Below are 27,261 nucleotides of genomic sequence, written 5' to 3'. Positions count from 1 at the left end.
CCCAGAGGGATGGTACGGGGAGGGTGGTGGCAAGGGGGTTCAGGATGGGGAGCATGTGTACACCCGTGGTGGATTCATGTTGACGTATGGCAAAACCAATACAATATTGTAAAGTAATTAGCCTCCAATTAAAATAAATAAATTTAAATTAAAAAAATAATGAACTACTTATGTCAACATTTTACATCATAGTTAATAGTAAAATACAAGAAGTATTTCCATTAACATCAGGAACAAAAGAATGCCTGCTCTTCTTATGAGAACAATAGAACACAGCAGAAAGTGCTAGAATTACTATTGAAAGGAGGAAGCACATTTATTGATATTTCAAATGATGTGATTATATGCCTAGAAATTCCTAGATAATTGTTAGAAAATATTTCAGAATTGATAAGGAAGCTCAACAAAATTGCTTGATAAAAGATAAATAGGCAACAATCACTATATTTCCCAAATGCCAGCATTATCCAATTAAAGTATATAATCGTATTTTTTTTTTTTAATTCTCATAACAGTGGAAAACAGAATAGTTAAGAAAATCACAACAAACTGGAAAATTCTTAAAAGGATGGTAGTACCAGACCATTTTACCTATCTTCTGAGAAACCTGTACACAGATCAAGAAGAAACAGAACCAGATATGGAACACCTTGGCTGGTTCAAAATTGGAAAAGGAGTACAATAAGTCTGTTTTTCATCAGCCTGCTTATTTAATTTATATGCAGAGTACAGTATGCACAATGTGAGGCTGGATGAAGCACAAGCTGGAATCAAGGTTGTCAGGAGAAATATCAATAACCTCAGGTATGCTGATGATACCACTCTAATGGCAGAAAGTGAAGAGGAACTGAAGAACTTCTTGATGAGGGTCAAAGAAGAAATCGAAAATGCTGGCTTAAAACTCAGATAGTGGTACTGGTCCCATCACTTCATGGCAAATAGGAAAGGAAAAAGTGCAGATTTTATTTTCCTGGGCTCCAAAATCACTGCAGACTATGACTGCAGCCATGAAATTAAAATATGTTTGCTCCTTGGAAGGAAAGCTATGACAAACGTAGAAAGAGTATTAAGAAGAAGAGACATTACTCTGCCAACAAAGGTCCATATTGTCAAAGCTTTGGTTTTTCCAGTAGTCATGTATGGATGTGAGAGTTGGACCATAAAGAAGACTGAGCATGGAAGAATTAATGCTTTCAAACTGTGGTGCTGGAGAAGACTCTAGAGAGTCCCTTGGACAGCAAGGAGATCAGACTAGTCCTAAAGGAAATCCTAAAGGAATCCTAAAGGAAATCAACCCTGAATATTCATTGGAAGGACTATGGCTGAAGCTAACGCTCTGGAAAATCCCATGGACAGAGGAGCCTGGCAGGCTACAATCTATGGGGTCACAAAGAGTCGGACATAACTGAAACAATTTAGCACACACAACACTCCAATACTTTGGCCACCTGTATCAAAGAGCTGACTCACTGGAAAAGATGCTGGGAAAGACTGAAGGCAAAATAAGGGGGTGGGAGAGAATGAGACAGTTAAATAGCATCACTGATTCAATGGACATGAATTTGAGCAAACTCCAGGCAATAGCGGACAGAGGACCCTGGCATGCTGCTGTCCACTGGGACACAGAGTCAGACATGACTTAGCAACTGAACTACAACAAGATGCCTGTGATCTACAGGAAAAATACACAGTTTCATGGAGAGATGTAAGGGTTTTAAATAAGCTCCATGCTTCTCAGTGGGAAATTGAACACTGGGCTTCCGTGATAGCTCAGTTGGTAAAGAATCCACCTGAAATGCAGGAGACTCCATTCGATTCCTGGGTCGTGAAGATCCACTGGAGAAGGGATAGGCTACCCATTCCAGTATTCTTGGGTTTCCCTTGTGGCTCAGCTGGTAAAGAATCCGCCTGCAATGTGGGAGACCTGGGTTCGATCCCTGGGTTGGGAAGATCCCCTGGAGAAGTTTTTAAAGGCTACGCATTCCAGTATTCTGGCCTGGAGAATTCCATGGACTGCAAAGAGTCAGACATGACTGAGTGAATTTCACTTACGAAGCCTTCACTGAAAGATGTTCACTGGGGCTTCCTAGGTGGCACAGGTGATAAAGAACCTGCCTGTCAATGCAGGAGACATGAGATGCAGGTTTGATCCCTGGGTCCAGAAGATCCCCTGGGAGAGGGCATAGTGACCCAGTCCAGAGTTTCTGCCTGGAGAATCCCATGGACAGAGGAGTCTGGCAGGCTACTGTCCACAGGGTCACACAGAGTCAGACAGAACTGAAGTGACTTACTTCCAAAATAACTCCTAATTTTAATATAAATCCCTGCTAACATGACAGAATGTTTCTAAAGTTCACCTGGAAGAATGATGTGGAAAAAGTAGATTTAAATAAGGATAAAGAACTTCTCTACCCAATACTAAAACTTCAAACTACAGATTAAAACTTCAAACTAATCAACTTTGAAAGATCCTGGCTGTGTGAATAGAGATGCATTAGCGACCAAACATGCTGTTAGTTGGGAGGAGAAATCACCTCTAAACTTAGCACCATATAACAGACTAAATTCTTATTGGACAGAAAACAGCAGCACAGAACTAGAAGATAAAAAAACGGGAATAGATATAAACAGACATTTATTGATTTGGGGATTGGGATACACTTTCTTTTAAGTAGAAGAAAAAGAGAAAAAGATGAATTTGATTACATAAAAAAATAAAAGCAAATGACAACTTGAGAAAATCATTTACAAAAATATTGAAGAAAAGGATGAATATTTTATGTATAAGAAAAACTTTAAAAGTTAATACATGAAAAAGAAATATTGAAAAACTTTTGGATAAAGAACATGCTTACATAATTAATGAACAAAATTGAAGAGACTAAATATACCCATGAAAAAGTTGTCAGTCTTACTACTGGTCAATGAGGTGAAAGTCAGCACAAGAATGAGCTACCATTTTTATCTTTTCATGTTAGAAAGAATAAAATAATTTGTTATTACAAATAGGTGCTCAGTGCCTAAGTTGTGTTCGGCTCTTTGCAATCCTGTGGACTGCAGCCCACAAGGCTCTTCTGTCCATGGGATTTTCCAGTTAAGAGCCCTGGAGTAGGTTGCCATTTCCTTCTCCAGTTAATGCAAGTAAGACAATAATTAAACAGACATACTTATACATTGATAGCTGGAATAGAATTTAGTACAGCTTTTCCTAAGTGTAATTTTTCAGTGTGTATAATGAACCTTAAAATCTTCTACATACTCAAGTAATTCCATTGTTTAGGAATATTGTCTCATAAAATAATCAGAGATACAAAGGCTTTGGAGCAGATATACAAAATAACAGTCATGCACAAATAACATAGGGAAAGGTAGATGCAGATGAAATGTTATACAGTCAGATATAATCAAGTTCTTTGATAAAGGAAGGACACAAAATTGCATATACATCACATTCTCAATTTTGTTAAAAGTTCATATATGTGTGTATGTATGTATATATATGTATACAGTCAATATGACATATATATGCATGTATTTTTTGGAACATGATAATGGAAAATATGTTTATTTAACAGTAATGGATGCATTTAAAAAGACCCATGTGTACAAACAATAAAGGAAAATTTTGATAAATTTGGAGACATTAAGACTTCTGTTCATCAAATGATACCATTATAACTGTAAAACACATTACAAATTGTGTTTTTGTAATAATAAAAAATTATCTGAGAAGAAAATTGCTTCAAAAAACTTAATAAAAGACTGGTATATATCCTATATGTAAAACATAATGAAAAACTAAATTTATATTTTTAGTATAAGACTTTATTTTTCTGGGCTCCAAAATCACTACAGATGGTGACTGCAGCCATGAAATTAAAAGACGCTTACTCCTTGGAAGGAAAGTTATGACCAACCTAGATAGCATATTCAAAAGCAGAGACATTACTTTGCCAACAAAGGTTCGTCTAGTCAAGGCTATGGTTTTTCCTGTGGTCATGTATGGATGTGAGAGTTGGACTGTGAAGAAGGTTGACCACTGAAGAATTGATGCTTTTGAACTGTGGTGTTGGAGAAGACTCTTGAGAGTCCCTTGGACTGCAAGGAGATCCAACCAGTCCATTCTGAAGGAGATCAGCCCTGGGATTTCTTTTCAAGGCATGATGCTAAGGCTGAAACTCCAGTACTTTGGCCACCTCACTTGAAGAGTTGACTCATTGGAAAAGACCCTGATGCTGGGAGGGATTGGGGGCAGGAGGAGAAGGGGATGACAGAGGATGAGATGGCTGGATGGCATCACTGATTCGATGGACGTGAGTCTGAGTGAACTCAGGGAGTTGGTGATAGACAGGGAGGCCTGGCGTGCTGCGATTCATGGGGTCGCAAAGAGTCGGACACGACTGAGCGATTGATCTGATCTGATCTGATATATACTAAAAATATAAATTTTTTTTATATAAATGCATTTTTTAATGTTGCCTAAGTCTCTAATTTGAAGGAACTATTTTCGTGTCACAAACAAATATATACACAGTATGATTGCTGCTGCTGCTGCTAAGTCACTTCAGTCGTGTCTGACTCTGTGCGACCCCATAGACGGCAGCCCACCAGGCCCCGCCATCCCTGGGATTCTCCAGGCAAGAACACTGGAGTGGGTTGCCATTTCCTTCTCCAAAGCATGAAAGTGAAAAGTGAAAGTGAAGTTGCTCAGTCGTGTCCGACTCCTAGCGACCCCATGGACTGCAGCCTACCAGACTCCTCTGTCCATGGGATTTTCCAGGCAAGAGTACTGGAGTGGGGTGCCATTGCCTTCTCCGACAGTATGATTACAACTATACAAAATTGAGGGTGGATGAAGACAGTTTTGATGGTTCTTAAAAAGTCAAAACCAGGATTTCCAAGTGTCACAGTAATTCCACTCCTGGATATTTACCCAAAAGAACTGGGAACAGGTACTCAAAATCCTTGTAGATAAATGCTCGTGGCTGCACTTATTTACAACAGTTAAAAGGTAGAAAAAAACCCAAAGATGCTACTACTATATACAATACTGTACAGGTATATATACAGTAATATTCTGAAAGAAAATATGCTATTAACAACAGTTTCTTTGGGTGATGGGATTACAAGCAAGTTTTTTTTTTTTTTTTCTTCTCTATTTCTTTGTGTTTTCTGAAGATCCTAAAACAAAAGTAGGATGGTCATACGTAACCTACAGAGCACAGATAATAAGAAACCATACGTAACCTCTGGGTCTGTTTTCTGCTCTTCTCGTTCCTCCACCTACCTGAAGTGAAATGAATGTTGTTCAGTCATGTCTGACTCTTTGCTTCCCCATGGACTATACAGTCAATGGAATTCTCCAGGCTGGAATACTGGAGTGGGTAGCCTTTCCCTTCTCCAGGGGATCTTCCCAACCCAGGGATTGAACCCAGGTCTCCTGCATTGCAGGCGGATTCTTTACCAACTGAGCTATTAGAAGCCCTAATAATCCCTGCCCATGATTAAAAAAACAGCAACAAACAAACAAAAGGCACAACTTCATTAAAGAGAAACAAAGCAGAATAACTTGATTCCTATTCCATATATCTCTCTAGCTTTGAGGATAGGGCTCATGAGGCAGTAAAAAGAATTACAGAAACTTAGAGTTGAAAGAAATGGCAGCATCATTTATTTGAACACTCTAATTTTCCTTTTTGATTGTCCCACATGCATTCTGAATTTCTCTCTGGTCTTTTCTCAATCTTTTGAGGGAAAGACCATAACTTGATGATTTTCACCTTTATTTATGTGTTAAATCACTTAAGAAACTGGAAGCTGGGAGTTCTCTGACCTGGCCATTTCCTCCCCCTCATTCATAAGGGAAAAGCACTTTCTGTTTGTAAATCAAAAGATTTTAAGGATAGAAGCATCTTTAAAGATCTTGTGTTTTGAGTAATACTAGTTATGAAAGGTAAAAAATGAAAAAGGAACGGAGAGGAGTTCAGTGGTTCAGTGAGTTTGGGACACATTGTATACAAAATTGCCTTCTTGGAGACTCACAATGATCACGAGTATTTTAAAGGTTTTGAGAATTCCTGCAGGTAAAGATAAAATAAAGCCAAATCGCTCTCACTTTGCTTAATTTCATATTTTCCAAATTTCTTTGATTGTTGTGGTAGAAATGGTTATCAACAATTCCTCCGAACTCTGATAAGCACAGACCATTGTTCCCATTAAGAGGAGAGTCCATTTCCTCTACACTTAAATCTGGATTGGTCCTGTGACTTGCAGTGTGGAGAGAGTGACACTGTGTCATTCTAGGCCGCGCCCTTAAGAGGACTTCGAGCTTCTCAGTTCTCTTAGAAGCCCACTGCTCTCCTGTAAAGAAGCTCAAGCAAGACTCTTCCTGCTAAAAGCCCAGTGAAGGGAGGCTCCTCTCACCCAGACCTCTCAGCTACTCACAGAACTGAGTCCATACTTTTATGAGCACTTTGAGAACCTTCTCAGAACCAAGCTCTATGACAGACAGTGGGAATATGACAATAAATACTCCATTTCTGTCCTTTAGAAATTTCCATATTTATTTATTTATTTTGAAGATGGGAGTAGAAACTGACAGTTCAGCAAAGTGTGGTGACAGAGGTGGGCAAAGGGTGTGATAGAAAGGCCAGAGGGTGACCTTGAATCCCAATTTCATGTTTCAGGGTCAGAGACATCTTCCTGGAAGGGAAGTTACTTCACCTGAAACCTGAGGATGAAGAGTGTGGTAGTTGTAAAATGTGTCCAAACATTCTTTGACCATGCTACCCTGACAAGATGTAGACTGATTTCCTCCCCTTGAATGTGAGCTGAATTTAGTGACTCGCTTCTAGGTAACCAAATGTAGCAGGCTTCCCTGGTGTCTCAGGGGTACAGAATCTGCCTGCCAATGCGGAGGATGTGGGTTTGATTCCTGGGTCAGGAAGATCCCCTGGAGAAAGAAATGGCAACCCAGTCTAGTATTCTTGCCTGGGAAATCCCATGGACAGAGGAGTCTGGAGGGCTACAGTCCACAAGGTTGCAAAGACTCAGACACTAGCCGAAGTGATGATGTATGACTTCTGAGATTAGGTCATAAAAGGCATTCAAGCTTTCTCTTCCCCCCTCCCTCCCTCTGTGTCTCTCTGTCCTTGTCTCTCCCTTTCACTTGCACTTGGGGAAACAAAGTTGCAAATAGCCCTGTAGAGAGGTCCATCCATATGGAGAAGAACTGTGGCCACTTGCCAACAGCCAACAAGGAGCTGGAACTTGCCTATGGCTATTGGGTGAGCCACCTTTGAAAGGACTCCCTAGCCCTCATCAAGCCTTTAGATGATTGTAATCCTGTGTCAATTGCAATCTTAGTGAGAGAGCCTGAACCACCCAACCAAGCCACTCTTTCGTGGCCACTGCCAGCATGCCTGGTTTCCAGTCTAATTTCCAATGGAAGAGGCTTGCAACCAAATCTAAGACCACAAAGCTCAGAAAGAGATGAGAATTCCCACTCTTCAAGTTTAATATCAGTCTCCAAGTTGTTGACATTTCCTGGCTGAAGGCCCATCTCTGTCCTGGAAGATTGACAGTGGAAATGATAATACACTCGCTCTGCCCTGGGAAAACCTCTCTCTCATCACCAAGCTTGTAACTTTATCTTGTGTCAGTGATTTCAACCTTGGCTGCATATTGGAATCACCTGGGAAGCACTCAAAGCTTCCAAATGCTCACATCAAATCCTAGAATAAATGATAGCAGAATCTCTGGGTGTGGGGCTTAGGAATGAGGATTTTTTTTTTAAAGCCCCCCTTCACCACCACCCCCCACCACTGCCATGAATCTACTATATAGCACAAGGTTGAGAGCCACTGCCCTGTGCCTTTAACTGGGTAAGCATCTGTCAGTCAAATTGTGGTGCTGTGGACTTTGTATTAACAGAGGTTTTCATATGAGAGTAAAGAAGATATGCTTGGAGCTTGGCAACTCAGATTTCTGGGCGAGGAGGCTCTAGGCTGCATCCTGTCTCCCAGCACAAAGGGTCCAGGACTTTGTAGCCCAGAGAGTATTCACTGTTAGGTATTACCTCTCTTCTGATAGTAACAAAACTGATAATACTTATCAAGCATTTACTATGGTCAAGAAATGCTTGGAGATCTTTACACATATTAAGTGAAGTCTCTTACAGATGAAAATTTTAAAGCCAGAGAGGTTAAGCAATTTGCCAAGGTTTACATAGCCAGGAAGTGACAGAGTTGAGATCAGAATCAGGAATCTGGCTCCAGAACCATCACCCTTTCTAACTTTGACAAACTGTCACCCTGGACCCTTGGTACATCAGAATCTTCTAGACTGGGTGGTGGAGAGTTCTGACAAAATGTGCTCCACTGGAGATGGGAATGGCAAACCACTTCAATATTCTTGCCATGAGAACCCAACAAACAATATGAAAAAGGAAAAAGATAGGACACTGAAAGATGAACTCCCCAGGTTGGTAGGTGCCCAACATGCTACTGGAGATCAGTGGAGAAATAACTCCAGAAAGAATGAAGAGATGGAGCCAAAGTAAAAACAACACCCAGTTGTGGATGTGACTGGTGTTGGAAGCAAAATCTGATGCTGTAAAGAGCAATATTGCATAGGAACCTGGAATGTTAGGTCCATGAATCAAGGCAAATTGGAAGTGGTCAAACAGGAGAGGGCAAGAGTGAACATCGACATTTTAGGAATCTGTGAACTAAAATGGACTGGAATGGGTGAATTTAACTCAGATGACCATTATATCTAATACTGTGGGAAAGAATCCCTTAGAGGAAATGAAATAGCCATCATAGTTAACAAAAGAGTCTGAAATGTAGCACTTGGATGCAATCTCAAAAATGACAGAAAGATTTCTCTATGTTACCAAGGCAAACCATTCAATATCACAGTAATCCAAGTCTATGCCCAGACCAGTAATGCTGAAGAAGCTGAAGTTGAATGGTTGTATGAAGATCTACAAAACCCTCTAGAACTAATACCCCCAAAAGATGTTCTTTTCATTACAGGGGACTGGAATGCAAAAGTAGGAAGTCAAGAAACACCTGGAGTAACAGGACAATTTGGCCTTGGAGTACAGAATGAAGCAGGGCAAAGGCTAACAGAGTTTTGCCAAGAGAATGCACTGGTCATAGCAAACACCCTCTTCCAACAACACAAGAGAAGACTCTATACATGGACATCACCAGATGGTCAACACTGAAATCAGATTGATTATATTCTTTGCAGCCAAAGATGGAGAAGCTCTACACAGTCAACAAAAACAATACTGGAAGCTGACTGTGGCTCAGATCATGAACTCCTTATTGCCGAATTCAGAGTTAAATTGAAGAAAGTAGGGAAAACCACTAGACCATTCAGGTATGACTTAAATCAAATCCCTTTCAATTATACAGTGGAAGTGAAAAATAGATTCAAGGGATTAGATCTGATAGACAGAGTGCCTGAAGAACTATGGACAGACGTTCATGACACCATACAGGAGGCAGTGATCAAGACCATCCCCAAGAAAAAGAAATGCAAAAAGGCAAAATGGTTGTCTAAGGAGGCCTTACAAATAGCTGTGAAAAGAAGTGAAAGGCAAAGGAGAAAAGGAAAGATATACCCATTTGAATCCAGAGTTCCAAAGAATAGCAAGGAGAGATAAGAAAGCCTTCCTCAGTGATCAATGCAAATAAATAGAGGAAAACAATAGAAGGGGGAAGACTAGAGATCTCTTCAAGAAAATTAGAGATACAAAGGGAACATTTCATGCAAAGATGAGCACAATAAAGGACAGAAATGGTACGGACCTAACAGATGCAGAAGATATTAAGAAGAGGTGGCAACAATACACAGAAGACCTATACAAAAAAGATCTTCATGGCCCACATAACCACAATGATTTGGTCACTCATCTAGAGCCAGACATCCTGGAATGTGAAGCCAAGTGAGCCTTAGGAAGCATCACTACCAACAAAGCTAGAGGAGGTGATGGAATGCCAGTTGAGCTATTTCAAATAAAAAAAGATGATGCTGTGAAAGTGCTGCACTCAATATGACAGGAAATTTGGAAAACTCAGCAGTGGCCACAGGACTGGAAAAGGTCAGTTTTCATTCCAATCCCAAAGAAAGGCAATGCCAAAGAATGCTCAAACTTCTGCACAATTGCACTCAACTCACATGCTAGCAAAGTAATGCTCAAAATTCTCCAAGCCAGGCTTCAACAGTACATGAACCATGAACTTCCAGATGTTCAAGCTGGATTTAGAAAAGGCAGAGGGACCAGAGATCAAAGTGCCAACATCCGTTGGATCATCAAAAAAGCAAGAGAGTTCCAGAAAAACATCTACTTCTGCTTTGTTGACTATGACAAAGCCTTTGACTCTGGATCACAACAAACTGTGGAAAACTCTTCAGGAGATAGGAATACCAGACCACCTGAACTGCCTCCTGAGAAATCTGTATGCAGGTCAAGAAACAACAGTTAGAACCAGACATGGAACAACAGACTGGTTCCAAATTGGGAAAGGAGTACATCAAGGCTGTATATTGTCACCCCACTTATTTAACTTATATGCAGAGTACATCATGAGAAACGCTGGACTTGATGAAGCGCAAGCTGCAATCAAATTTGGCTGAAGAAATATCAAAAACCTCAGATATGCAGATGGTACCTCTCTTATGGCAGAAAGTAAAGAAGAACTAAAGAGTTTCTTGATGAAGGTGAAAGAGGAGAGTGAAAAAGTTGGCTTAAACTCAACATTCAGAAAACTAAGGTCATGGCATCCGGTCCCATCACTTCATGGCAAATAGATGGGGAAACACTGAAAAGAGTGACAGACTTTATTTATTGGGGGGCTCCAAAATCACTGCATATGGTGATTGCAGTCATGAAATTAAAAGATGCTTACTCCTTGAAAGAAAAGTTGTGACCAACCTAGACAGCATATGAAAAAGCAGAGACATTACTTTGCCAAGAAAGGTCCATCTAGTCCATGCTATAGTTTTTCCAGTAGTCATGTGTGGATGTGAGTGTTGGACTAAAGAAAACTGAGCCCTGAAGAATTGATGCTTTTGAACTGTGGTGTTGGAGAAGACTCTTGAGAGTCCCTTGGACTGCGAGGAGATCCAACCAGTATGTCTTACAGGTCCAGTTCAGTATGTCTTCAGTCCTGAATATTCATTAGAAGGACTGATGCTGAAGCTGAAACTCCAATATTTTGGCCACCTGATGTGAAGAACTGACTCATTGGAAAAGACCCTGATGCTGGGAAAGAATGAAGACAAGAGGAGAAGGAGACAATAGAGAATGAGATGGTTGGATGGCATCACTGACTCAATGGACATGAGTTTGAACTAGTGATAGACAGGAAGGTTTGGCATGTTGCAGTCCATGGGGTTCGAAAGAGCTGGACACACCTGACTTTGGCCACCTCATGCAAAGAGTTGACTCATTGGAAGACTCTGATGCTGGGAGGGATTGGGGGCAGGAGGAGAAGGGGATGACAGAGGATGAAATGGCTGGATGGCATCACTGACTCTATGGACGTGAGTCTGAGTGAACTCCGGGAGTTGGTGATGGACAGGGAGGCCTGGCATGAGGCCTCGCAAAGAGTCGGACACGACTGAGCGACTGAACTGAACTGAACTGAGTGACTGAACTGACTGACAGGACTGACACCCTGGACTCTTGGTACATCAGAATCTGCTCAGTTGGGTGGGTGAATGGGAATTAAAAATAAGAAGAGTTTCTTGAATTTGGACAATTTAGGGAGTCCTGGATACAGCAAACACTGGTTATATAAATTAGGGATAATTCAAGGCATCACTTTGCAGACAAAGGTCCATATAGTCGAAGATATGGTTTTTCCAGTAGTCATGTATGAATATGAGGGTTGGACCATAATAAAGGCTACATGCTGAAGAATCGATGTTTTTGAACTGTGGTGTTGGAGAAGACTCTTGAGGGTCCCTTGGACTGCAAGGAGATGAAACCAGTCAATCCTAAAGGAAATCAACCCTGAATATTCATTGGAAGGATTGATGCAGAAGCTGAAGCTCCAATAATTTGGTTACCTGATGTGAAAAGCAGACTCATTGGAAAAGACCCCGATGCTAGGAAAGATTGAAGGCAAAAAGAAGAGAGAGTGGAAGAGGATGAGATGGTTAGATAGCATCACTGACTCAACAGACATGAATTTGAGCAAACTCCAGGATATAGTGAAGGACAGGGAAGCCTGGCTTGCTGCAGTCCAGGGGGTTGTCAAGAGTCAGAAATGACTTTGCGACTGAACAACAACAATAACAGCCATCTTATTGGTGAATTTAGACTAAGGATCTGAAGTGAGTCAGAAGGGATTTGTATTGTTATTGAGTGGAGAGCCATGGGATTCAGAGCACTGAGTAAAGGAAGGAGACAGTTACAGAAAATTGCAATTAGAGGAGATAGCTTTCAACAAGCCCCTCCTGAGGTGAACAGCAAGCCCTAACTCCCATGGGAGCCCAGCTACTTTCAGACAGAAGCAGTCCTGTCCAGCCTGCTCTGTGGAGAGGCCGTCCTGCCCTCGGTGTCCCCCTGGAGCCAGGAGTCCTGGGGCTGCACCTGTCCAGAGCCCAGGTGATTTGTGCTGTCAGGGACACTTGAGTTTTCTGGACAGACAAATAACCCCTTGCCAGGTTCACTCAGGCGGAGGCCTCGGTGATTTCCACTTCTACTTTGGTGTTCCTACTTTTTCTTGAATGTCAGGGCCAGCTATGCTAGCCACATGCATTCTTGAGCAGTGGAATATGGTTTACTTAACTGTTCCACATGCATCTCTTTATTTTATTTTATTGTTACAGTAACCCTCTGATGTAGGCCAAGGAGAATTTTTTTATTAAAAATTTTATATTTATTGAGGTATAGTTGATTTACAATGTTATATTAGTTTCAGGTACACAGCAAAGTGATTTGGTTTTATATTTATATGTATTTTTTTTTTTAGGTTTTTTAAAAATTTTATTTTATTTTTAAACTTTATATAATTGTATTAGTTTTGCCAAATATCAAAATGAATCCGCCACAGGTATACATGTGTTCCCCATCCATAAATAGTTCTACTATTTATATGTATTATATATATATATATATATATATATATATATATAAAGTGATCTGGTTATATATCTATGTATATGTGTGTGTGTGTGTGTGTGTGCGCGCACGTGTGTTTGCTCAGCGAATCTGTCATATCCGACTCTTTGTGATCCCATTGACTGTAGCTCACCAGGCTCTTCTGTCCACGGGATTTCCCAGGCAAGAATACTGGATCGGGTTGCCTTTTCCTACTGAAGGGTGTCTTTCCAATGCAGGGATTGAAACTGTGTCTCTTACACCACCTGAACTGGCAGGCAGATTCTTTACCATTATGCCATCTGGGAAGCCCATATGTGTGTGTGTGTGTATATACATATTTATATATGAAATATATATATATATTTATATGTGAAATATATATATATATACATATTTCTTTTTAGTTTCTTTTCCATTATGGGTTATTAAAGATATCAACTATAGTCCCCTGTGCTATACAGTAGGTCATTATTGTTTATGCATTTTATTTATAGTAGTGTATATCTATTACTCCCAAACCCTTAATTTGTCCCTCACCGACCCTTTCCCCCTCTGGTAATCATAAGGTTGTTTTCTATGTCTGTGAGTCTGTTTCTGTTTTGTTAATAAGTTCATTTGTATCATATTTTTAGGTTCCACAAATAAGTGATATCATATGCTATTTGTCTTTCTCCAAACAGGAGTTCTTATTTTCATTTTACAAGTGGGGGGACTGAGGCTTAGAGAGGGATTTAGTAACTTGCCAAAGACATCCAGCTGCCATCTGCTAAATGTAGCAGCAATGCTGTGCTAAAAGTCACCTTTCTTATTTCCAGGTCTTTCGGTCCATAGGCGTCAGTTCAGTTCTTCCTTGAGAATGCTAAGCTTTTAGGGCAGGAAGTGTGTCTGCTGTGTCATTAGCACACTCCTCTTTCTGCCCACCATGAAGTCTTCTGGGTCTGCTGTGCCTAGGGTACACTGTTCACAGAATGTCCCAGGGCCATCTGTTCACTTGACATGTCCCCAAACTTGAACCCAAAATTTACTGAGTGGATGAGTCAGATAAATCAGATAACATGATGCCTTCTTCTTAAAGGGGGACCAAGGAGAAAGGCAGGAAGAGAGGCTTGCTCCTAAACCTGTGTGCAGACATCACATGGCTCCCAGTGCAGGGCTGAAACTGCGACTTGAGCATGTCTTCCAAGACAATTGCCAAGAAGCCACTGGAGAGGTGGAATCATTGCAGCCAGAGAAGGGGTTTTTCAAGAGAAGAGGAGCCATTAAAGGTGCCAGATGTTTCCTAAACAGCAAGTAAGGTGGGGGGCTGCAAATTGTATCTAGTGATTTGGAGGTCTGGCAGAGAAGGTCCGGAGGGATTTACCTGTGTTTGCCAGGGAGTAAAGGTAAGGAAATGGAGTTAGTGCGTGGAGTCACGTTCAGGTTTAACACTGTGATCCTACAAAGGTGATTTGCCTTTTTTGGGCTCCTTTTCAGTGTTCTTACCTGAAAAATGAAGGGGTTGAGCTGTCAAGTCTAAAAGACATTCTCTAATCCCACCAAAGTGGGATTATTCCCATTAGCAGTGTACTAACAGCAAGAGCTTCTTAATGACATAAGCTTCCACTGGCTCCTTGGGGCTGTCAAGCCTAGTGTAACAGGCCAACTGGGGAATTTCCTGCTCGGCACCACATCTTTTCAACTTGATTCAGGTCATTGCCCCTAGCGACATTCCTCTCTAGGCTATCTCAAATAAGCTGATTTCTGCCCCTCTGGAGCACTTACACAGTGGCATAATGTTTTCCATTGCTCTTTGTCCAAATCTTTTGCTCCATATCTTTCTACGACTTTGCTGATTACATGTATGTAAAAGCTGACCTTTGATTATGCTCTAGGTACCAGTCAAGTATGTGGTGTGTGTGTGTGTGTGTATGCATGTGTGCATATGTATTTCTTTGGTGATGACAACAGTGGGTATGGGGGTTCAACTACAGGTGGCCCATAGAATCTGATGGACTTTTGTGGGCCAGTTTTTAGATTGAACCATTTAAAGAAAATTCTGGAAAGGAAGAATTAGGAGAGGATCTGATTTAAAAGCAGTTTTATGTGATACCTTCGCCCAGGGCAATCTAGCAGAGATCAACTTTTTGTTCTTATCCCTCCATCTTGCTTCTATATAGGGGGATAGACTGGGTTTCAGAAAGTTAAGCAAGTTACACAGTTAATTGGTAGAACTACAGATAATGTAAGACTCCTGCAGGGTGCTCCTAGAGTCCTCACTATGTGCTGCACACTGAGATGGGGAAAACTTTGACCTTCACTGGGTCTAACTGGGGAAAAAAAAATGAAACCCTTGTGGAATAATCTAGGGCTACGTTTATAGTAAATGTATCTAAGTACAAGAGTACTGAAGAGAAGAGAGACATGCTGTGGGTTTCGAAGCCTTGAATATTGAAACAGACAAAGAGGGTGAAAGAAGGAATGGAGAGGTCTTAAGGACAGAGGTAGGAATAGAGTGGAGTAGGGGGAGTGGCTGGGAAGACCTCACATGGCCAGAAACATGTGTGAGGAGAAATGAGAGGAGGTGGATAGATTGGAAGTGTCACATGAGGTTGGAAGGAGATTCAATACAGCAGGCAAGCAAGAGTTATTATAGAAATATAGTATAGTTATAATTTTTAATAGCTACATATATAAAAAAAAGAATAACCAGAAGGAGTTCATGGTTTTCTCCTTCTACATCTACCACAGAACTTTTTTGGCATTGTCTGCTTGCTGCTTCCTTTTTCCCCAGGGAGAGAATGAAACTCAACCATCCACATCCACTTCCAGCTGGGTGTAATGAAAGACAGGGAACCCAGTGCGATCAAGATGTGGTGAGTAAGATGACCCTGGATGAAAGTTCTCCAGGGGAAAAGCGACAGGTTCCCAGGGGTTGGGGACTATGTACTTGGATCCTCTAAAAGAGCCGGGAGAGTGAGAGTAGAGAGTGAGAGTAAAGTTGGAATTTCAGTTTGGAGAGTATATTTGAAGTGTGTCCCTAATTTGAATGAGCTCCCATTGTGTACCTGCCCCTTGCTTAACAAACACCTTTAACAAAAATAAAGGTTAATTATACTAAGCACATGGAGATGACATGTGTACATAAGGAACATAGAAATCAAGATGCCACTTCTTTATCTCTCTTGCTTGGTATACACAAACCAAAGTGCTTGCATTTAGTCAAATAGGAATTTAAAATTTGTCTCTGAAGATATTCTTACTAGAAACCATAGTATCGAGTACATTGAAGAGTGTGTCTTTGCCTGAAACCATAATGTCAAAATCTTAGTTCTTATCACATGTGTATCTGGAGTTTTTTTTAACGAAACAGCTTGTTGTAAGAAATAAAAAGGAAGTGCTATCTAGTAAGTGGTACAACTTTTCAAGAACATTTATGATGAAAATTCACTAGCATTTACACAGGGAAAGGAATAATCTAGGGTATCATTCATTGTCAAGCTTTTGTTCAAGTTATAGGACAACTTCCTCCCACATGCTCTGTGTGTTTTTTGGCTTGGCACACTTGTATTAGATTACTATTCACTCCTTTTTATTGATAATCAGTATTTTATTGGTTGAATATACCACTGTATTTTTAACCATTTACCTGTTGATGGACATTTGGATTGTTTCCAATTTGGAGCTATTTCCAATCAAGCTGCTAAGAGATTTATGTACTAATATTTGCTTGCTTATATTCGGAGAAGGCAATGGCACCCCACTCCAGTACTCTTGCCTGGAAAATCCCATGGACGGAGGAGCCTGGTAGGCTGAAGTCCATGGGGTGGCTAAGAGTCGGACACGACTGAGCAACTTCACTTTCACTTTTCACTTTCATACATCGGAGAAGGAAATGGCAACCCACTCCAGTGTTCTTGCCTGGAGAATCCCAGGGACGGGGGAGCCTGATGGGCTGCCGTCTATGGGGTCGCACAGAGTCGGACATGACTGAAGCGACTTAGCAGCAGCAGCAGCAGCATGCTCCCATTTCTCTTTAGCAAGTACCGAGAAGCAGAAGGGCTGACTTATATAATAGACGTACAGGTAGAGTTTTAGAGGGCTTCCCTTGTGGCTCAGATGGTAAAGAATTTTCCCACAATGTGGGAGAACCAGGTTCAATTCCTGAGTTGGGAAGATCCCTTGGAGAAGGAAATGATAATCTACTCCAGTATTCTTGCCTAGAGAATTCCATGGACAGAGGAACCTGGCGGTCTATAGTGTCCTAGTAGACATATAAGCAGAGTTTTAAGAAATCGCCAAACAGTTGTCCAGAACAGTCATATGGTTTTATACTCCCACCAGCAGTATCAATATATAAGAGTTCTAGTTTGTTTACATCCTTATCGACACTTGGTATGGACAGTCTTTTTAATTTTTGAATTCCTATTGGTGTGTAGTAATATCTCATTGTAGTTTTAAATTTCATTTCATAATGACTAGTAATATTGTCTTAATTTACTAGGGCTGCCATATAAGATAACATAGATTTTGTGGCTTAAACAACAGATATTTATTTTCTCACCCTTCTGGAGTTTGGGAAGTCCAAGATTAAAGTGGACTTTGAAACTCATCAGAACAATTAGATTTTGTTGAGGTTCTTTTCTTGGCTTGTGTAGTTGGCTACCTTCTTGCTCTATTCTCATATAGCTGGGTGCACTGAAAGTGCAAAAGAGAGAAGAGACAGGGCAAGAGTTAGAGAGAATCCTTCCTCTTCTTATAAGGCCACTAATCCCATCATGAGGGACCCACCTTTACACTTTAATTTAACACTGATTACCTACCAAAGGTCCCATCTTCAAATACTATCACACTGGGGGATAGGGCTTCGACATATGAATTTGAGGGGACACAAACATTCAGTCTATAACATATTAAGCAAACTTTTACCATCCACATATCTTTGGCAAAATATCTGTTAATACTGGAAATTAAATGCATGTATTATATATATATTTGCATATGAATGTCCAGTTGTTTCGGCACCATTTGTCCTGAATTATTTTTGCTACTTTGTTAAAAACTTATCATTGGTGGTGATCTAGTGGTTAAGATTCCAAAAAAAAAAAAAAAAAAAAAGATTCCACAGTTCCAGTGCAGGGGGCATGAGTTCTATCCCTCATTGAGGAATAAGATCCTACATGGATGGGGTACGCCCAAAAGATAAAAACTAAAAAACAATTGTCTACATATGTAGACATATGTCTGCTGCTGCTGCTAAGTCGCTTCAGTCGTGTCCGGCTCTGTGCGACCCCAAAGACAACATCCCACCAGGCTCCCCCATCCCTGGGATTCTCCAGGCAAGAACACTGGAGTGGGTTGCCATTTCCTTCTCCAATGCATGAAAGTGAAAAGTGAAAGTGAAGTCACTCAGTCGTGTCTGACTCCTAGTGACCCCATGGACTGCAGCCCACCAGCTTCCTCCATCCGTGGGATTTTCCAGGCAAGAGTACTGGAGTGGGGTGCCATTGCCTTCTCCATACATATGTCTACATATGTCTATTTCTAAACTCGCTATTCTGTTCCATTGATCTGTTTCAGTGGTTTTGATGTGTACTATATCCATAGTCTTGGTTAGTAAAGTTTTATAGTAAGTCTTAAAATCAGGTAATGCTGTTCTCTTTCAAGTTGTTTTGGTTACTCTAGATCCCTGTCATTTCCACAAAAATTTTAGAATCACTTTGCCAATTTCTACAGAATATCACCAGTGGTCTCTTTATTTTGAAAATTGGCAAGCTGATTTAAAAATTATTCAGAAATGAAAGAAAAACAGAAGAGCAGAAACAACTTTAATAAGGAAGAAGAAAGAGGACTAACACTCTCATTTAAAGACTCAAGAAATAGGTACAGTAATGAAGACAGTGTAGTACTTGTACAAGGATAGACGTTTAATGGGACAGAACAGAGAGTTCATAACTAGTCACACATCTATTTAGCCAATTGATTTTCAACAAAAATACCAAGTTAATTCAACAGAGAAAGTATACTCCTTTTAATAAGTCATGCTATAAGAACTGGACGTTCATAAGGAGAAACACAAAAAATCAACTTCAACCTCTATTTCATGCTATACCAGATAAACTTGAATCATAGACCTAACTGTAAAACCTATAACTATGAAGCTTCTAGAAGAAAACACGGGAAAAGCATCTTTACAACATTATAAGAAAATATATACAATGCATAAACATATCAGAGAACTTGTGTACAAAATATACAAAGAATTTTATAACTCAATATTAAGACCACAAAACAAACTTGTAAAGATGAGCACACTATTCAAACATTTAACACAAGAGGACATAAAATGATCAATATACATATGAACAAGAGTTAGTCATCAAGGAAACTTGAATTAAAATCACAAACAGTGGAAACAGTGTCAGACTTTATTTTTTGGGGGGCTCCAAAATCACTGAAGATGGTGATTGCAGCCATGAAATTAAAAGACACTTACTCTTTGGAAGGATGACCAACCTAGATAGCATATTCAAAAGCAGAGACATTACTTTGCCAACAAAGGTTCATCTAGTCAAGGCTATGGTTTTTCCAGTGGTCATGTATGGATGTGAAAGTTGGACTGTGAAGAAAGCTGAGCACCAAAGAATTGATGCTTTTGAACTGTGGTGTTGGAGAAGACTCTTGGGAGTCCCTTGGCCTACAAGGAGATCCAACCAGTCCATCCTAAAGGAGATCAGTCCTGGGTGTTCTTTGGAAGGACTGATGCTAAAGCTGAAACTCCAATACTTTGGCCACCTCATGCAAAGAGTTGACTCATTGGAAAAGACCTTGAGGCTGGGAGGGATTGGGGGCAGGAGGAGAAGGGGACAACAGAGGATAAGATGACTGGATGGCATCACTGACTTGATAGACATGAGTTTGGGTGAACTCCGGGAATTGGTGATGGACAGGGAGGCCTGGCTTGCTGTGATTCATGGGGTCGCAAAGAGTTGGACACGACTGAGCGACTGAACTGCTGCTGCTAAGTCACTTCAGTCGTGTCTGACTCTGTGCGACCCCATAGATGGCAGTCCACCAGGCTTCCCCATCCCTGGGATTCTCCAGGCAGGAACACTGGAGTGGGTTGCCATTTCCTTCTCCAGTGTATGAAAGTGAAAAGTAAAAAGTGAAGTTGCTCAGTCGTGTCCGGCCCTCAGCGACCCCATGGACTGAAGCCTTCCAGGCTCCTCCATCCATGGGATTTTCCAGGCAAGAGTACTGGAGTGGGGTGCCATTGCCTTTGACTGAACTGAACTGAACTGATATACTCACTAGAATTACTAAAATTAAAAAGACTGATAATAATCAAATTTTGGTAGAGATAAGGAACAACTAGAAATCTCATATGTTGCTGGTGGCAAAGTGAAAGTGTACTGCTGCTTTGGAAAGCAATTTTTGTTTCTTATAAATTTAAACATACATTTACTACATGACCCAGCAATTCCACTCCTATGTGTATACCCCAAAGAGATTAAAACCTGTGCCTGCACTAAGACTTACACAAGACTGATCACAGCAGCTTTGTCCTAATAATCCCAAAACTGAAACAAAATGTTCATCAATAATATAATGGATGGGGCTTCCCTGATGGCTCAGTGGTTAAGAATCTGCATACCACTGCAAAAGAAACAGGTTTGATCCCTGGCCCAGGAAGATTCCACATGTCACGGGGCAGCTAAACCCATACACCGCAACTACCAAGCCCCGGCTCTAGAGCCTGTGAGCCACAACTACTGGAGCCCGAGAGCCTAGAGCCTGTGTTCACCAATAAGAGAAGCCATTGCAATGAAAAGAACATACACCACAAAGAAGAGTAGCCCTGGCTCACCACAAATAGAGAAAGTCCATGCACAGCAACAAAGACCAGTGTAGTCAAAAATTAATAAATTAAAAAAAATTATGGATGAACAAATTATGGTATATCCACACAATGGAATTCTGCTCTCCTGGTAAAAAGGGAGCAAGTCCTGATATATACAACAATATGGATGAATCTCAAAAGAATTTTAATGTGCTAAAGGAGCCAAGCAGAATAGAACATGCAATGTCTGATTCCATTTGTATGAGGTTCTACGAGAGGAAAAATATAATCTATAATGAGAGAAATCAAATTCATGTTTGTCTGGGGTCAGGAAGAGGGATTGACTGAAAAAGGCATGAGGTTTCTATATCTTGACTGAGGTGGTGGTTGCAAAGATATATATATTTGTCAAAACTCCTCAAACTATACATTCAAAAATGCACATATTCTTTTTCTGGTATGCAAATTATATCTCAAAAAGTCTATTAAAAATAATCAAATAAGAACATGTCAAACAAAGACAGGTGCCTGCTGCTTCTTCAGCAGACCATCAAGGCACACATCTTTCATGTATTTGGCATCCAACCTCAGAATGTAGGCAAGAGATGGCTGGACTCTTTTGGAGGCATGACCAACAGATCTAGTGTTCCTGAGCCATATGATCCGGAGTTATCTTGAAAATGCTCCTTTCATTACCTTTTTATGTTGGAAAATGGATGCTGCATATTGGACCATGAAGATGAGGGCTTATCTTGGTAGGGTTTGCAGGTGAAAGAAGCCCGGGTCCCTAAAGATTCCATCCTGCATAAATATCTGCCTACCTCCAGACTTCTCAGGGGCTTCCCTCATAGCTTAGTGAGTAAAGAATCTGCCTGCAGTGCAGGAGACCCAGGTTTCTTGAAGAAGGAGACTTCTCAGTTGCAGAAAGTGAGAAATAAACCTGCCTTGTTGACGTCACTATTGTTTGAGTCTCCTTTATGGCTTAACTTAAACTGGTATAATTACCCAAAATTGTCCAGACAATCAAACCATGGTTTAGCTTTCAGTTCTACTTTTGTCAAATACTTCCTATCTAGACTGATATTCAATCAAAGTACATGAAAATCTTGCACCGTTAATGAATTCCTCCTCAACTTATCCCATCTAGTGTTAAGTCTGAGACCAACTTGGCTGTCGTTACCAGCCCAAACCATGTAGAGGTTAAATTTCCAAACTAGAAAATCTTAATCTATTCTAGAGGCAAAGAGAGCACTGGATCCAATGAAAATGTGTGGTTCAGAATTTTTGAATTCTGTCTTTGTTGTCTGCAGAGTATTATGAAACTTAAGAAGAACTGGGAAGGGGCATGTTAGAGAGGTTGTTGTGTGTTTCATGTTCAAAGCTCAACTGGGACTGAGAAAATTTACAAAGCTCTCCAAAACTATAATTAACCCCTGTACTGGAGTGAATAGTGTCTCCCAAAAATTCTTGCCCTCCTAGATTCTCAGGATATGACCTTATTTGGAAATAAGATCTTTATGGATTTTTGTAGTTAGGAAGAGGTCAAGGAAGAGGTCATACTAGATTAGAGTGAAACTTAAATTCAGTGACTGATACCCTTTAGTGAAGAGACATATCAGAGACTAAGATATGGACAGGGAAGACCCTGTGACAAAGGAAGCAGAGGTTGGAGTGATGTTCCAGCCGAGGAACACCCGGGATTGCCAGCAATCACTGACTTCCTAGGTGGTGCTAGTGATAAAGAAACTGTCTGCCAATGCAAGAGACCTAAAAGACATGGGTTCAATCCTTGGGTTGGAGAAAGAAATGGCAATCCACTCCAATCCAATCCATATTCTTGCCTGGAGAATCCTACGGACAGGAAAGCCTGGCAGGCTATAGTCCATGGGGTTGCAAAGAGTTAGACACAACTGAAGTGACTTAGCACACAGAACACCAAGAGCTGGAAGAAGCAAGGAAGAATACATCCTAGGGCTTCAGAGGAAGCATGGCCCAGCTGATACCTTGGTGTTGGATTTCTAGTCTCTGGAACCATGGGAATTAATTTCTGTTGTTTAAGCCACCCAATATGTGGTAATTTATAATGGCAGCCCTAATGAATGTGTGACCTGAATTTTCCTATTTTACTAAAAAGTGAATCAAACCCATCCCATCATCTGGTGACTGAACTGAAAAGGTCTTCTTTTTATCAGTATAATGTGGGAGGAGCAATGTCTTGTGAAATGCAAGTTTAAGATGATGTCAGGGGTTTCTGCTGCCCTGTTTGGTGTCTGGTTCTGTTGAAATGACAGTTCTTAGGCCAGCCAATCTGTTATGCATCATGTGACTCTTAACTGACAACATTGCAACAGAGACTTGTAAGTATTTCTCCAAAATTCTTCACATTTCCTGCAATGTAAATATCTTTAGCTTAGTAAAACTATGGTAGAAATAGAGACATCCAAATAGATCCTGAAAAGTTCCTCAGAACATCATAAGACAGTGTCAAGGTGCTTCAGAGGGCCTCTGGCAGTCATGCCTATGTGGATAGGATGTCCTGTTGTCAACTAGGTGGAATAAACTGAAAGTCTCTTTTTATTAATATTTTTGCATTCAGCTAGAAACTCTCTATGCTACTGACTCTAAAACAAGGAAAGCTCTGGGCCACTTCACACTTGGGTAGGGCAATCCATTTATGAATCAGGACAGATCTGCACATGGGCTGTAGGAGAAAACTGCAGCAGTCTACCGAATTTTTCCAGATGTTAACATAATTGATGATATTCTAAAAATGAACACCAGTTGTTACATGCGGTTTCAACATTTTTGTTTTATTTTCTGTAATGGTTGCCTTTCCTCGTTGAGCAATTTCCAGTTCTCCAGAACGCGTAATGCTTACCTTTAAAGGTGTGATCTCCCAACACTTCATTCGCTGGATAGGTTTCTTTTTAACAAGCTAAAACAGACATAACTAGGGCACCATCTCAGGCTGATATGACAAATGTGAAACTAAAGAATATTGAAAGCCATTCAAAAATTGGTTTGGTAAATGACAGTGCTGTATAATGAAACCAAATGCATAGATTGGAATTTTAAAAGAAATCCTAGTGTGAAGATAAAAGGACATGAAAAATAATAAATGTTGAAATAATACACCACCTAATGGTATCCTGTCAAGAAAGAAAGATAATATGATAACCTACAGAGCATCCCTGAGCCTCTATAGGTACTTGACCTATAGTTTGCAGGGAAACAATCTTTTTGTTTCATCTGGCTCATATTAAAAACAGGAAAAACAAAACCAGCATTTTTTTCCCCACTCTCACACAGATGGTGGAAAAATCCATGCAATTTTTAACTGTCTGAAATTCTTTAAAGCAATATAAGACAGAAAGAATTATTAAATCACTTTTCCATTTCATATAATGAAAAACTGCACCACCATGGTGGGGCTGGAGCCATCAATTTTGGAGTAAGTGGGAGCTCTGATTGGTCCTGCAAGCAATCAATCACATGGCAGTCCTGGGTCCTTATCTCTGAAGTCATCTTGCTATAGGAAAGAGACATTTTGAAAAAAAAATCAAACCACTCATTAACATTTATATAATTCCATTTTGAGATTTATTTAGTATATAATTTACATACATGACATACATGGAGGTATTTGGGGGACATATCGACACATTCACTCATTTGTTTCTTCTTTCACTTATTAATTTGTTCATCCACTCCTTCAAAAAATATTTAGCAATGATTACTCCAGGCATTGGGATGCAGACTCTCCCTGTGAGCTCACGGTCCACTGGGACAGAGAGGGGAACAAATAAATGACAATAATGTATCCTGATAAATTGTACAATTACTGTTATATACATTGTTGATAATGTCATGTACACACACACACACACATATATATGGCTATTTCTAGATACTCTGGGGCCGACTAAAGAGCTGTTAGAAAGGCAATGGGTATTTATCTTACTTATTCTGTTTACTTAATATTTGAAGAAGTGATAACTTATTTTTTATTTACTTCTGCATTTGGAATTCTTTCAGTATAAAAAAATGTTTGTTATGACTTTTCATAGTAAGTGTGGTACCAAATTCTCAATACTTGAGTGAATCTGACTAGGAGAGGCCATTTGCTGTGGGGAGAGAATCTAGTTAGAGAGACTTATTAACAGTGATGTCCATCATAGCTTGCCAGATAAGTCAATACCCTTGGTTCTAGTCGCTAAGGATAGCAAGCACTGCCTACCGACAAGGGCCCCCTATTCTAGGATCTCATATCTAGGTGCAAGGCTGGACAGGTAGCTAAAGTTACCTCAGTTCAGTTCAGTTCAGTTCAGTCGCTCAGTCGTGTCCGACTCTTTGTGACCCCATGAACCTCAGCACGCCAGGCCTCCCTGTCCATCACTAACTCCCAGAGATTACGCAAACTCATGACCATCGAGTCGGTGATGCCATCCAGCCATCTCATCCTCTGTTGTCCCCTTCTCCTCCTGCCCCCAACCCCTCCCAGCATCAGGGTCTTTTCCAATGAGTCAATTCTTCACGTGAGGTCACCAAAGTATTGGAGTTTCAGCTTTAGGATCAGTCCTTCCAATGAACACCCAGGACTGATCTCCTTTAGAATGGACTGGTTGGATCTCCTTGCAGGCCAAGGGACTCTCAAGAGTCTTCTCCAACACCACAGTTCAAAAGCATCAATTCTTCGGTGCTCAGCTTTCTTCACAGTCCAACTCTCACATCCATACATTCAGTTCAGTTCATCCTAGATGGACCTTTGTTGGAAATGTCTCTGGTTTTGAATATGCTATCTAGGTTGGTCATAAATTTTCTTCCAAGGAGTAAGTGTCTTTTAATTTCATGGCTGCGATCACCATCTGCTGTGATTTTGGAGCCCCCCCCAAAATAAAGTCTGACACTGTTTCCACTATTTCCCCATTTCCCATGAAGTGATGGGACCAGATGCCATGATCTTTGTTTTCTGAATGTTGAGCTTTAAGCCAACTGTTTCACTCTCCTCTTTCACTTTCATCAAGAGGCTTTTTAGTTCCTCTTCACTTTCTGCCATAAGGGTGGTGTCATCTGCATATCTAAGGTTATTGATATTTCTCCTGGCAATCTTGATTCCAGCTTGTGCTTCTTCCAGTCCAGAGTTTCTCATGATGTACTCTGCATATATGTTAAATAAGCAGGGTGACAATATAGGGCCTTGACGTACTCCTTTTCCTATTTGGAACCAGTCTGTTGTTCCATGTTCAGTTCTAACTGTTGCTTCCTGATCTGCATACAGATTTCTCAAGAGACAGGTCAGGTGGTCTGGTATTCCCATCTCCTGAAGAATTTTCCACAGTTTATTGTGATCCACACAGTCAAAGGCTTTGGCATAGTCAATAAAGCAGAAATAAATGTTTTTCTGGAACTCTCTTGCTTTTTTGATGATCCAGCGGATGTTGGCAATTTGATCTCTGGTTCCTCTGCCTTTTGTAAAACCAGTGAACATCTGGGAATTCACAGTTCACGTATTGCTGAAGCCTGGCTTGGAGAACTTTGAGCATTACTTTACTAGCATGTGAGATGAGTGCAATTGTGCAGTAGTTTGAGCATTCTTTGGCATTGCCTTTCTTTGGGATTGGAATGAAAACTGACCTTTTCCAGTCCTGTGGCCAGTGCTGAGTTTTCCAAATTTGCTGGCATATTGAGTGCAGCACTTTCACAGCATCATCTTTCAGGACTTGAAATAGCTCAACTGGAATTCCATCATCTCCACTAGCTTTGTTCGTAGTGATGCTTTCTAAGGCCCACTTGACTTCACATTCCAGGATGTCTGGCTCTAGGTCAGTGATCACACCATCATGATTATCTGGGTCGAGAAGCTCTTTTTTGTACAGTTCTGTGTATTCTTGCCATCTCTTCTTAATATCTTCTGCTTCTGTTAGGTCCATACCATTTCTGTCATTTATCGAGCCCATCGTTGCATGAAATGTCCCCTTGGTATCTCTGATTTTCTTGAAGAGATCTCTAGTCTTTCCCATTCTATTGTTTTCCTCTATTTCTTTGCATTGATCGCTGAGGAAGGCTTTCTGATCTCTCCTTGCTATTCTTTGGAACTCCGCATTCAAATGGGAATATCTATCCTTTTCTCCTTTGCCTTTCCCTTTTCTTCTTTTCACAGCTGTTTGTAAGGCCTCCTCAGACAGCCTAACCATGTACAAATCATCATTTTATGGTGCCTCAGTTTCTCTGAAGGTAAAATGTAGTTAAAGTTAATTATCTCAATTAGCTTTAACTCATGGGAAAGAAACTTTAGGAAGGGGACTGCAGCCTCCCTTCT

Source organism: Bos indicus, chromosome 2 (assembly GCF_029378745.1).
Source record: "Bos indicus isolate NIAB-ARS_2022 breed Sahiwal x Tharparkar chromosome 2, NIAB-ARS_B.indTharparkar_mat_pri_1.0, whole genome shotgun sequence".
NCBI classification, from domain to species: Eukaryota; Metazoa; Chordata; class Mammalia; order Artiodactyla; family Bovidae; genus Bos; species Bos indicus.
Note: the sequence above shows the minus strand (reverse complement) of the source record.